A 12,894-nucleotide genomic window follows, 5' to 3' on the forward strand; every position below is an offset into this window, starting at 1 on the left:
CACACACCTTTAATCCCAGCACTTGGGAGCAGAGACAGGCAGATCTCTGAGTTCGAGGCCAGCCTGGTCTGCAGAGTGAGTTCCAGGACAGCCAGAGCTGCACAGAGAAACCTTGTCTCAAAAAAATCAATCAAACAAACAGACAAAACCCACAAACAAAACAAAATGAAGGCAGGGTCTTGTGCTTCTTCATCCTGCCTCCCTGCTGGGATGTGAAGACTCTGCTGGGGAAAACAGGAGATGCCAGCCTGCATTTATCCCATGCCTGCTGTCCTGTGATGGGTTAGCGGGGAGGGCCAATGCACGGTTCAAGGGGTGGGAGAATGTAGCCCAGGCTGGGGGCCTCAGCCCAAAGAGAAACAACATAGGCTGAGGCCAAAGCTGGGGTTCCCAAGCTCCCGGGCATCCTGTCACTGCTAGAAACCCCATGGAGTCAAGAATGAAGGGGGCTTCACGGGCCTGCAAGGAGGCTGGGGCCAGGGGTTCTCAGACTCCTGGGCGCCCAGATGCTGCTGGAAGTTGGGAATGGAGGAGGCCTATGGGCTGAGGATGAATTAACAGCGATTATCTGGGAGCAGGGAGGGGCCTTCTGCAGGAGACTTAGGCAGCGTGGCTCCGTAGACAAAGGCTTTCTCCATGCTCCCGGTGGTAGTTCTTGATGAAAGAGACAGTCCTTGTTTCTAGACTGTTTATTGATTGTTCATTGTGGAAAAGGAGCACATACCACCTCCTCAGGGTGGACCAGAGATTAAATATCTTCTTGCAGGAAGAAATGTCCAGGAAGGGAAGCTTATTGGCTAAACCCTCAGGGCCCATCCAGATACCACATTACCATAGAAAATTCTGTTCTGGGCTGTGAGACCATTGATCATATCCCTCTGTGTAGTGTGGTCATGTGATCCCAGCCAAGAATCTGGAAGGGAGCAGAGAGATGCCTACCATCCCAGGATGGGTTCCAGGGTCTCTGAACCCACTCACCCTTACCAAGTTTCCTGGCATAGTCCATTGCCCCACAGGGTCTTACTATGCCTAGCTGGCCTCTTCCTCCCAACTGCTGGGATTAAAGGCATATGTCACTGTGTTCAATAGACCTTAATACTTAATAACAGGTTTAGAGGCAGAGCAATTCATTACTTTGTCATATGCCTATATTTATCTTGAAATAGTCTCATTCAATAGTACAAAATGGCCTAGAACCCACTATGTGGAGCAGGGTGTCCTGAAAATGTGGCACTCCTCCTGGCTCTGCCTCCTCGGGGCTGGGATTTCAGATGAGTGCCACCTAACCTTGTCTGCAATATTCAGCATCCCATCGCCTCGGACAGTAGAGTTGATCCCCGTGTTCTGGAGGAATGCGGTGATAGAGGAGAAAAACAGTCAAATCTGTGAAATGCGACGCCTAGGGAAATTTAACCAGTGCTCAAGCTGGAAGAAGTACAGATTTCCATGAAGAACTTTGGTTCTGGTCAGGCCAAGCTGAGAAGCAGTGGCCAGTGTATACTAGTGCTGAGAGTTCTCTTGCTGAGTCCCTAACTGACAGACAACGCTGACTTGATTATTTTTGGTCAATATGCTATAAATGGAAGTAATATGTCACTTCCAGACCAAAATGTTTCATTGTTCCATTTTTTTTCTCCTATCTTAGGAACAGCATCCCATTAATTATGTTGTCAGAATTTCTAGAGTGAAAACCCGGCCCTCACAGGTCTGAACATGGTAGGTTCAGCCACTCCTACCTATACAACAATTAAGGAGATGGATAAGATAAAGAAGAAAGAGGAGATCTAATTGATGTGGCCCAATTAAGAACAAATAAAGAGATCCAGGGACTCCTAGGTTTACAAAGCAGTAACATGAGGCTTAGGTTAAACAGAGGAAGAACTGGGGTGGATAGGCAAAAAATATGGTTAAGAAATGCTGATTAAAGTATGGTCTGGCTGATCATTTTTTCAGTCCTGGTTCTGTAAGGTGGTCCGAAGAAGTCCTGATCATTGCCACTACTTGTCTTAGTTAGGGTTTCCATTGCTGTGAAGAGACACCATGGCCAAGACAACTCTTAAACATTTAATTGGGAATCACTTGCAGTTTCAGAGGTTCGGTCCATTATCATCAAGGTGAGAGCATGGCAGTGTCCAGGCAGGCATGGAAGCTACCAGGTAGAAGGAGCTGAGAGTTCTAGATCCTGACCTGAAGGCAGCAAAAGGAGGCTGACTACTACAGGACCCAGGAGGAAACTGGATTCCACACTGTGCAGATCCTGAGCATAGGAGACTTCAAAGCTTGCCCCCACAATGACACAATTCCTCCAACAACACTGTACCTACTCCAAAATCACACCTCCTAATAGTGCCACTCCTCATGGGCCAAGCATTCAAACACGTGAGTCTAAAACTATTCAGACCACCACAGCACTTCAAAGGATCAATCAGCTTCCCAGAAGATGGCCACTTCCTAGTCACCCTCATCTGCTGGGGCTTGGGAGAGCTCCGCTGTGCAAATGTCTGCTGTGAATTCAGGGCAACTGGAAGTTTACGATAATTTGTCTCTGGACCTTCAACCTTGAAGGAGATAAGACAAACTTGATGGGCATTCTTTGAGTGATTAGCACACGTGAGTGTAGAGTTAAACAGGCGATCCAAAGTAAAGGACAACAGCAGCCACAACAAAGACAGAAGTGCCAGCCCCTGGCCTGTGTCTGTGATCTTTGAGGCTAAGTTAGGAGTCGATGTTCTTTTAAGGCAAAGACCTTCTATGCTCACTCCTAGTTCCAGGTGGTGAGCATTGTAGTGGTCTCTGCCTGGGCCCCTGAGGGATCGGTCAAAGCAGGGTCCCTATGTCAATTTGTGATAAAAACATGGGTGTTGATGGTGTCTTCATTTTACTATGATATTGGATTGGAAGTTATCTGGAAGCCAAATCAAGGGGCTTGTGTGTGCTGAACAGGGCTCTACCACTGAATATCCCTAGCTCCCAAGAGCCTAATGTTTTGTGGTTATCCACTACTGTAAGCCAGTGTATGCTATCTTCATTAAAATCCTGCTTTTCACCATTTGTTGTTTATCCAGGAAAATTACATCTTCACAGCTCTCTCTTCTCCTCTGTTAAATACAAATAAATTGCTTATAGTCTCCATTCTACTGAAATTGCTTGGTTTAAGAAGTCTTTTGGGGGGGGATGTTTGCTCCTATCTTAGACAGGGGATGGGGGGGGGATGTCAGCAATTGCCCCCGGTGTTCAGGAAGAAGTATCAACTCCAGAATGAGGCCTAGGTTAAGAGCTAAGCGGTGCTGTGTAACTGGGTGATGATACAGGGCAGGTGAGTCTCACCCTTTTCTGAGCTCCCTTGCCCTTCTCCATGAACTTCTGTGAGCACTTAGTGGGATGAGATATACAAAAGCCTTTTGTAAGTGGTGGGATGCTGTCCAAATGTGAGTTGTCTGGGACTGGTGATGCTGTTACATTCCACACCGGTAGCATCATCCCATACCACACACCCCACTGCCTGGTGCAGACACTCTTCTAGCCATCACCTGACAGTGGAAAGTGCTTGTTCAGCTGGGCTTAATAGGTCCGATCTTGCCAGGCCCCAGGGTTCTAAATCCAAAGGATCAGTTCTCTGGAAGAAAAAGAAAAGAAAAAAACAGCACCTAGGGGAAGAGAAAGAAAAATCAGTTCATTAGCACTCACTTTCCTGTTTCCTTTCTGCGCTGTAATTAGCAGCACAGAGGCAACCTCCTGGGGAGAACAGGACTGCAACTGGACTGGGAGCTTTGTCTTGTCTTCCTCTGCACAGACGCCTGCTCTCCCGTGCTTTCCATGCAGGCTCATCCTGGGGACAGTTCATATTTTGAGACCCAGATCAATGTTCCCTTTCCCCAAAAGACACACTGGTTAAAGCACCTTGTCAAACAGTGCCCTGCCAAGGTTCCTAGCAGAGGCTGGCTCCTCAGAATTACACAAGACTGGGGCTAAGGGATATCCCAAACCTGGCTCTCCTCGGAATGCCCATGATTCATTCCCTCACCAAAATAAATACTCAGAAATATGATACAGAACCTCAAAAACTGTAGGCAGCTCAGGACCATCTGATCCAATTAAGCAAAAGCATTCGCCTCAGAGAAGACATATGGGCTCCGCATCAAACCCATCAAGGGACACAGTGTGACTTTGTATAGTGTGGAATCCGAATGGCTGGGCTCTTCTCAGTCTCCCCAGTCCCTGTGCCTTTGGAGGAATCCTTTGGCCTTTCTTTCTCAGCCTTGGCTTCCTCATCAATAAAAGTATTCTTTCATTCATGTTACAAATGCTGGCTGACTATTCACCATGTATTAGTCTCAATCAACCCAATACCAAGAACAAAACTCAGGCCCTGCTCTCATAACCACACTGAATTAGCCGGGGAAAAGACAATAAATAGGTTGGCCACCAGAGAAGGAAGAGCTAAGGACACAGATGAAATGCTGTAAACCCAGAGGGTAGATAGGAGAGTGAGCATTTATGCTGCGTGGTCAGGAAAGGGCTAAAAGTTCAGTTATAAGCAAGGTAAGCTGGGCATTTATCTAGAGACAAGATGATTCCAGACAAAGGCACTGGCAGCTGTGAAGAGCCTGAGGCAGGAATGTGTGTGGAAGACTCAGAGAGGAGCAGTAAGAAAGTGGGAAGCTACCCTGGTAGAACAGTGAAACAGGAAAGACAGTGGTGGGGGGTTTGAAAATTACTCTGAGGTAGAAAGATATAATAAATTGTTATAGCGGTTAGAGTCCAGTTTGGACATTTATGAACTCTCGATATCTTGTTGAAAATAAAATAAAATAAAGGTAGACAAAGATTGCAAAATAATAGGGAATCTCTATTCAAAGCAGAGAAGTGATAAAAGTTAGAAAAGAATAAACTCAAAACTGACAGTGAGACATGTGGGTGAGTACAGAAGGACCCTGACAATTATTGGGGGGTTGCTCTTAGGGGGTTCAAGAGAAGGAGTTTGGTCGCTATGGGTGTGGTTTGTTTGGGTGGGTCTCTAGTTTGACTGACCAGGGACTTGGATTACATGAGCCTTCGCTAATTGTGCATGTCCTTCCCACAATGCAGCAGATTTAAATCATTTGCATACCCAATAATTGACTTATTGTACATGCACTCAAAGCTAATTCAGGCCAGTTCAGCTAACCCAGTTTTGTACCCAGATGTAACTACACTATGACTGGATAGAATCTAAGTTTGATGGTCATTAACAGGAGGAGTCCCAGGTTGCTAAGCTATTCCTTATGCTTACCTGACTCAAAATGACTGGTTTTACAGGTCAAAAGTGATTGTTCACTTTTGTGGTTTTATGTGGTGTAACCCAGTGTGTGCAGTCTGGTGGTGGTGGTGGTGGTGGTGACTGTTCATGGTCACCTGGTTATTACTACCTTTAAAAAAAAGGAGGTTACCATTATTTTGGCAAGACTATTGGAAGATAGTTCTTCTTGCTACTGAGCTTGGATCTGCTTACTTCCAGTTTTTGCCCCGTGGCTGTAGTTTTGACATCTGCCTTTATTCTCCATTGGATTCATATACTGTCTTCTGGCTCCTCTTAGCAGAGACAGATGGTCTATTTGCCACCATGATCCTGACTGCCATCTTTTCCATAGAACCAAGAGATGACCACAGATTCTCAGACAAAAATCTTTAGAAGATGAACATGAGGATATCCCACAGTTAGTCCTTGGCTAAGGCCATGGCGGCCATTATGACCTGGGCTCTTTGCAGTGTGTCCAGATGCGGCATGTACTACTCTGTGAGCCAATCGGGCATTTTTAGAAATTAGCCTCGAAGGAGCACAATGACCAGCCCCTTCCTGCAATCAGCATCCAGATCTGTATTCTTTCTGGTTTAAGAAAACAGACATGGGCTCTAGCATACAAGCCATTCACCAGCCACGTGACCTTGAATACACCACCAAAGCTTTCTGAGTCTTAGGGTTTTGTTTTGTTTTGTTTGTTTGTTTTTGTTGTTTTTTGTTTTGTTTTGTTTTTGTTTTTGTTTTCTTTCTGTGACTTTTACTGAAACTAGTTGAGGGTTGAAGATGATTAAGAAGGGACCAATGGGAAGAATAAATCTAGAATTTGTCTGGTCAGTCCCTCTCATATATGTGATTAGATATATGTGAATCTTGAGCTTCTGAAGTCAGACCCTCAAGGAGCGTCTCTATTCTCCATTCTTTATGACCCATGGGGCAGCTGGGAGAAAACATTCAAGCATAGGACTACTAGTTGACTACGTAGGTTTAATGCCAAGATCCGAATAACACTCATGCTGACGCATTCTCAGGCCAGAGAAACATCATTGTACCTGGAGTCTATGATGCTGGTGTCTTTTAGGGGTGTCAGTATAGTGGCAAAAAGGTAGATTTTCCAGAGCCTCCAAGTTGAAATGTTATGAGCCACTTATTTTTACTTAGAACACATGCCTTTTGGAGCGATGGGGCTGTAGGATTGAGCTCAGAGCCTCATGTATGCTAAGCGCATACTACACTCCAGCTGATGACATTTGTGCCGCTACAGAATTCGCTGCAGATCAGAGCTAGAACAAGCTCGTAGATCCTTGACTGTGGGACCTCCCCTCCATGCTGCGCTTCTCCTGTGAGATGTGACATTCAGGAAGCATGCGCTCTGCCTCTCAGTCTTCAGATCGTTGTAGAAAAGGAAGACGCATGCAAGTCATTCTTATTTAAGTCCTAACACTTAGGAGGCAGGGGCAGGAACTGGAAGGGAAGATGAAACTCCGTGAGTTTGAGGCCAGCCTGGGCTACATAGTGAGCTCCTCCCGTCCTCCACAAAGACTCTTAGGACTTATCTGTTCACAGAAGGCCTCATGCCCCATTAAGTGCTCCTCCTCCACCACCTCAGTAGCCACTCCCCTGCCTCCATGATTGCCACTACTATGTTCTCCGTGCAAAAATTCTGCTACCATCTTAAAGAGAGTAAACATTTATTCTGGAGCCAAATGTAAGTGATCACATCCTGGCAAACAGCAGATTCTGTGTTGCCATGAGAGAGCAGTTCGTGGAGTTGTATGTAAGAGAACCAAGGAAACCATAAGCCGAGGGACAGCTACACAAGCAGGGGAAACTCTCCTATGGCTTCAGATGTTATCTGATGGCAATCTTAGCTTTGGGGTTGGTAGAAACTAAATGGTCTGCTAAATCCATAGATCCTTAAAGGGGTCTGACCCACTAGTTACAGGGTGTTAGATCCTACACAGAGGTGGGCAAGGAACTGATGTACAGAGGGCTGAAACTAGTCCACGACAAGATAATTAGGCTTTGGATCTCCACCATTCCAACCTTTCTAGATCCCTGAAGTTCTATTAGTCAGTCAGTCTTTCCAGACACAGATGCCTTCAGGGAATTCTTGTTCACAGTGAGTATTATACCCTGTGTAGTTTATCAAAGGAATGGTGGTTTGAGGGAGGAACTGTAATATGCAAAATAAAACCATGCCATTAAAGTAAACACAAAATCCGTCCTTCTTCCCACAAGTTGATGCCATCTAGAAAATACTCCTGCCTACCCTTCACAGCCAAGTTTCTGCATTGTCCTTATTCACCCAATGCTGTGCTCTGCCTTCAGTTCCCGTGAGCCTACCAAACAGATTGTGTGGCAGTTATGACTTCATAGTGACTTTTCAGTTACTTCTTCTGTTGTAGGATCATTTTTTAAAAACTTAACAACTTTTATATAAACATAAAATGAATTCATGAATTCGTGTCAAATTATATTTAATCACCAACAACTGAGGACTATTTACAGTAAGATATCTCAACGGATTCAAAGGGAAATTCAAACTTATCACATTTATATAGGAATTCCAAATTGAATAAATTTACAAATACAAAACCGAGTTTACCCACAAGAGACTTAACCCATTGCTTTCTGCTAGATATGATTAATTCACATTCCAGTGAGCAAGAATCACCATATCTCAGGGTTTTGTTTTCTTTTTCTTTTTTTAAAAGATTTATTTATTATTTATTTTATATGTAAGTACACTGTAGCTGTCTTCAGACACACCAGGAGAAGGAGTCAGATGTCATTATGGATGGTTGTAAGCCATCATGTGGTTGCTGGGATTTGAACTCAGAACCTTCGGAAGAGCAGTCAGTGCTCTTAACCACTGAGCCATCTCTCTAGCCCCAGGTTTTTGTTTTCTTTTGGTCTGTTTTACAGAGTTCTATGTCAGCATCAGATAACTCAGAAGGTAGATAGGCTGCTCAATGATTTCTTGCTGTTCTTTCAGAAATCTTCTCTGACCATTTCCCCTGCCTTGCCTGCAGCTTCTGGTACGTGAGAGCACTCCTCTTTGGCTCTGTTGACCTCTCAGAGAGTCCACCACCTCTGGCCAGTTTTCTCCACAGGGATAGACTTTAAAAAAAAAAAACACCTTTTTATTGGCTCATTGTGAATTTCACATTGTGTACCCCAATCCCACTCATCTCCCTCTCCCCAGTGTTGCAGCTGATGAAGGTCATGACCAGTTCTCCCACTCTCATGACCCGCTCCCCTGCTCGCTGTTGGTTGGCAAGGGCAAAAGGGAGGCGAGGGCATCTCTCCCTTGCCTACACCACCACACAGCAGACAAGAGGCAGGGACAGCTCCCCACACTCATGCACTCAGGGCCAGCTCACCTGCAACTCCATACCCAGGGTCAGCTCTACTATACTACTGCCCAGGCGAGGTGCCAGGCTTTCTCTCCCAATTGCTGTTGCAGGTAAGGAACAAGGACAGCTTTTCTGTCTGAGACCTTGGGGCCAGCTCTCCTGGTGGCGGGGCGAGGGGCATCTCTCCATCGCGCATGTCACCTCATGGCAGACAAGTGGCAGGGCTAGTTCTCCCGTGCTTACGCTCTCATAGCAACAGCTCTACTGTGCTGCCCAGGTGAGGTGCAGGGCACACTCTCCTGAGTGCTGCAGCCAGTGAGGGGCCGGAGCAGCTCTCCTGTTCTCATGATCTTCAGGCCAGGTCTTCAGTCTGTCACAGGTGGTGATGGATGAGCAGAGAGGAGGGTATCTCTCTCTCTTCCATGCCCCCCTAACGGGAGATAAGTAGTAAGGCCAGCTCTCGCACACTTGTATCCTCAAGCCAGCTCGCCCACAACTCCCACAATGTTCGGGTCTGCTCTTCCATGTATTGTAGCTGGCTAGGGGTAGGGTCAGCTTTCTTGCTTTCATGGCCCCAGGACTGATTTCTTAGGATGCCCAAATGACGGGTGGGGCCAGTTCTGCACAGCCCTCAGGCACCAGCATGTCTCCGGGTTACAGTCCAAACCTGGGACATCTGTGTGGTCTTTGGTGATAACAGAGCCCTGCTGCTGCAGGGCCATGGACCCAGACATGGCCTCCAGTGGCATCAAAGACCAGGACCCCACCACTGTCCCAGGTGGCATCACTGGCTACTTAAATCAAGCTATTCCTCACTACCCTTGAGTCTCCAGTTCTGCCTCTCTTCATTGTGCCCACATCCTTCTGTTTCTCTCTCTCTTCCATTTCTCTACAACTTACTTGCTCCTTGTAGTATCACCTGGAGTCTCTGACTGTCTAGGGTCTCAGGAGTGCTAAGCCCCACCTATGCATTATGGCACTGGACAGGGTTCATCTCAGGAACGGTCAGCTCCCACAAGCCTGTGGAGCCCCAGACTGGTGGTCATCTCAGTCTAGCTCCCTGTCTGTGCCCTGTGGCACCGGTTTGATGGTTATCTCGGGCTCATTCCTCAACCAGCATGCCCTAGTGGCCCCTTGCAAGAATCATCTGTCTATGGTTTGCTCTTGCCTGGAGCCTCACAGTCCCAGGTGGGGTTCTTCTAGCCTCTGGCTTGCTCCTGTCCTGGGAGCCTGTCCAGGCCTGCCTGATGCCAGACTGGTGATCATCTCAGGCTCGGTTATTTTCAGGGAATGTAGGCTACTAATCATTCAGATGTTCACAGGTCAGAACACGAAGTGTACTCATATCCTCTCTCCTCTCTGCGTCCTACTGACACACATGTGGTACAGCAGCCACACCTGGGCTCTCTCTAGGGGGCAGGAGCAACTGGCATGGACTCTTGCCCTAATCTCTCCTTCAGTGTGGATGTTCTGCAGATTTGGTGCTGGGCTTTCTCTCTCCCTGTGCCCACTCACTTGAGGGTTGTCTCATCTTGTCTTTTATTGTCATGCCACCAGGGTTGCAAGGATGATTCCAGAACCTCTGCCTCTGTTGTGGTTTCTTTACGGGCCAGGCATCCTCTGTACTTCTTTTTGTACAGAACCTCAGAAATGATGGGCTATACCCTAAAACCTGTCTAATTCTGCTCTTTAATGCAAACTCTTGGAAGTCAGACAGCACCACCACCACCACCCCCACTCTCGCATGTACCGCATGGCTCCTTGCAATTCCACCCTGGTTGCTTCTCTCTCTGCCTCCTGTTTTTCTGACCCAGGCTTTTTCTTTCTCCTCTACATTAACAACAGAGCATCTTCTCTGAGCATTCTTCCTGCATGCAGCTCAACACCGTCCACTCCACCCCTGCCAGTGCCCGTGAAGAATCCTCTGAAATCAAGTCCCGAGCGACACGTTTTCCTGAACTCTCTGTGCTCCCTGTTCGAGTTGAGATAAAATGAAGCACGGTAGTTAGATGATCGAGTTCCTCCACGACCTGAATTCCTTTGCTTCAGCCTCATCATTGACTGAGCCTCTTCCTAGGTTTTAGAACAACGAGGATCTTCCTGTCACGTGACGCATGCTAACCTCGACTTGCCCGAGCTATTTGGAATTGATGGGCGTTGTCTCCTTGAAAGATGTTTGTCTGTTCACGTTTGTCTTCCTCAACTAACTCTCAGACACTTAAGAGTACCAGTTCTGGACTTTGATTCTCCTTTAACCATCCTGGCAGGCGTAAAGATAGTCTAAAAAGAGACTCGCACCTTTCCATTCAACTATCCGACTAACGAAACAATGGACAGCAAGAAACTAAAACTCCCTTGAGGGTCTTAGACCAGAAGATGGAAAAGGCAGTTTGTCTGTTAGAAAAAAAATGGCCACTTTGCGGGAGATCCTAGAGCCAAGACGGTGAGGATGGTCAGATCTACACCTTTCCAGGATGGCTCAGCCATGTGTTTCTCTTGCTTTCTATTTAAAGCCATATGTCACATCAGTCACCTTGATAAACTTGAGAAGAATCGTCACTTGGACCCCTTGTTCTACTTTCCGTTATTGAACTTGGGGTTTAGGGTACAACCTGTACTCAAATCAGGTCCAGTCACCCATCTTCAGTATGCCAACTAAAAGAGCCAAGTTAGAAGTGAAAGGAGGAGAGATACATACTCAGTGTGGTCCCACTGGGGGATGGGGGAATGAAGAGATCCAGGGAAATCCATTTCCAGGGTCCTGACATGAGGCTGAAGCTTAAGTAGAGGATCAGGGATATGTACATCTAAAGAGTCCCATCTGCCCTTGATCCAACATTGTCTGAGCTTCTGTCTCATCCTCTAAGGCAGTCTGACCAGTTGTTAGAAGCGTGTGATATCTCTGCCAAGTTTTTCCTCTTGATGGTTTTTCCTTCTTCCATCACGAGTGAGGTTCCTGGGAAAGTTCCAGTTCCAACAGTCTGATAGTAAGATCAAGAGACACAGTGCTTCTTTAAAACATCTTCACTTCTGCCAGGCCTTTTACATTTCCAGTGTGGTCACATCACCCAGACGTTTCCCTGGGCATGGTGTCATACCTTTGTAGGGATAGAAACAGGAAGATCAAAGTTCAAGGTTGTCCTTGGCTACATAGCAAATCTGAGGGCAGCCTGGGCTTCTTGAGACCCTATGTCAACAACAACAACAACAAACAAACAAATAGATGAAAACACTAGGCAGGCAAAGCAGTTACAGTGAGATTGCAGCAAAGCAGGAACATCTCTGCTGTAGACCTCAGTGCCTGGTGGCATCCTTAGCCTTTGGATGGTGAAGTTCAGAAAGGATTTACCTAAGTGTCGTCAGATAGGAACTATTAAGAGGGCTAAAATTAGCCTCTTGACCTATAACGTTCCAGCTCTCCACAACCGCAGACTTTAAAATCAGTCAGTCATCCTTGGAGAATCTTTTTAAAGGTTTTTTTAAATCAGATTTATTCATTTTAGTGTATGTGTGAGTATTTTATTTGCACACGTGTCTGAGCACTACATGCATGTTTGATGCCCACGGAGGTTAGAAGAGGGCATCAGATCTCCCTGGAACTGGAGTTAGGAATGGTTGTGGACCACTATGTAGGTACTGGGAATCAAGTCCAGGGCCTCTTCCATAACAACTAGTAGTGTGTTCTTAACTACTGAACCATCTCCCTAGTCCTGGAGAGGCCTCCCCATCCTAAAATGTCAGTTCATCTAGCATGCTGGAGATCACAGCTTACTTGCATGGGTTTCCCTCTCAGGCTGGGGGTCTCTGCAAGCTCCACATACATCCCTGTTGGCCTCTTCTGTGTCCTCTTTTCTCACCCCTATAAAATATCTTAGGAAAGAACAGTAATTACAAGACGAGAATGTTATTAGTCACTGTACTAGGTTTGGGAGGGATATAGATAGCAGAAAGACATGGTTTCTCTCTTTTAGGAATATGTGGCTCAAACACTAGAGCAACATTCCTACATGCAATCAATCGCACATAAGATGTAAGCACTGAGCACTAGGTATCAGAATGAGGCTGGGTTTAGCTAGAAGCAAGAGCCATTACTTCTAGTAAGATTTGGGGTAGGGACAGCTGGGTTTGGTGGTGCAGTCCTTTCACCCCAGCACTGAGGAGGCAGAGGCAGGCAGATCTCTGAGGTCAAGGCCAGCCTAGTCTATAAATAGAGTTCCAGGACATCCAAGGCTACACAGAGAAACCCTGTCTCAAAAG

At 46.4% G+C, this 12,894-nt stretch overlaps 1 non-coding gene across 1 annotated transcript; it reads right to left on the reverse strand.

Annotated features, from left to right (window-relative positions):
- Positions 1-9,926: 9,926 nt before the first annotated feature.
- Positions 9,927-10,058, reverse strand: LOC115030761 (small nucleolar RNA SNORA17). Its single transcript, XR_003836355.1, has one exon. It is a non-coding gene; the product is annotated as a small nucleolar RNA SNORA17 (small nucleolar RNA).
- Between the last annotated feature and the right edge of the window lie 2,836 nt (positions 10,059-12,894).

Source organism: Mus caroli, unplaced genomic scaffold (genome assembly GCF_978045245.1).
Source record: "Mus caroli unplaced genomic scaffold, Mus_caroli_1 scaffold_3, whole genome shotgun sequence".
NCBI classification, from domain to species: domain Eukaryota; kingdom Metazoa; phylum Chordata; class Mammalia; order Rodentia; family Muridae; genus Mus; species Mus caroli.